Below are 894 nucleotides of genomic sequence, written 5' to 3'. Positions count from 1 at the left end.
GCTGAAAATGATATGCGGGAGAGCTGGATCCGTGCTCGGTGGAGAGTGTCCTGCTCTTTCTATTAAAACAGATGCCCGAGACGTCTTTTACATTTGTGTCTCACTTCGATTGCTCGAAAGCTACTGTAAACACTTTGCCAAGGCGAAACTAGAGCCACTTACAGTGAGCTAAACAGTACCTCCAATTTAGACATTTTTCCCTATGAGGAACTGGGTGTGTAAGGGAGAAGACAGGAGGATTTTTCTCTTTTAAACAAGACCTAGTGGGAAAATGTGGCCAAGTAATCATTCAGGCTGGGAGCCTTATTTCTTATTTCATTACCAAGAAAAGACTCATGCAGCTGCTAGGATGTTTATAGGTTTCAGAGATAAGGAATTGAGTCGTTACAGTAGATGCTGTGAAAAATACATTTGCGCTATGGGGAGGGAGGAAGGAGTTCATAAACTCATGCCTTATGCAATACTCCCGTTTGATTTATTGTCGTGCAATGAAGAGGTCGGTTTTACCAGAAAAGGAGCATCGAATGCCTATACCATGTGTGAAAAGTTTTTTTCAGAGAGCAGTAAAAGTGGGACTGCTCCCGAGGGGGACATGAGCCAGGAGCGGAGGGGATCCGACAGCCGGCAGGGCTCAGCCCCACACACCCACGCGAGGGAGCAGGACAGACCCACAGATGGTGGCCAGGGCCAACCAAGACCCCCAATCATAAGGCAGTATCATGATGACGAGGTAGGTCTGAGGTCAAGCCAGCAATGAGGAGGAAAGGAGGAAAGACAGGGAAAGATATTTTATTACTTTGGGGTTATTTATTTTTATTGTTTCTTTTCTTTTTATGGAAGTTTGTGAGGACTGTCCAAGTGTCTCTTTTTGCTTGCCTGTGCCTGAAGAGCAGG

This window comes from Phaethon lepturus, unplaced genomic scaffold (genome assembly GCF_000687285.1).
Source record: "Phaethon lepturus isolate BGI_N335 unplaced genomic scaffold, ASM68728v1 scaffold27695, whole genome shotgun sequence".
In the NCBI taxonomy this organism is placed as follows: domain Eukaryota; kingdom Metazoa; phylum Chordata; class Aves; order Phaethontiformes; family Phaethontidae; genus Phaethon; species Phaethon lepturus.
The sequence above is the reverse complement of the archived record's forward strand: the minus strand, read 5'-3'. Positions refer to the sequence as shown.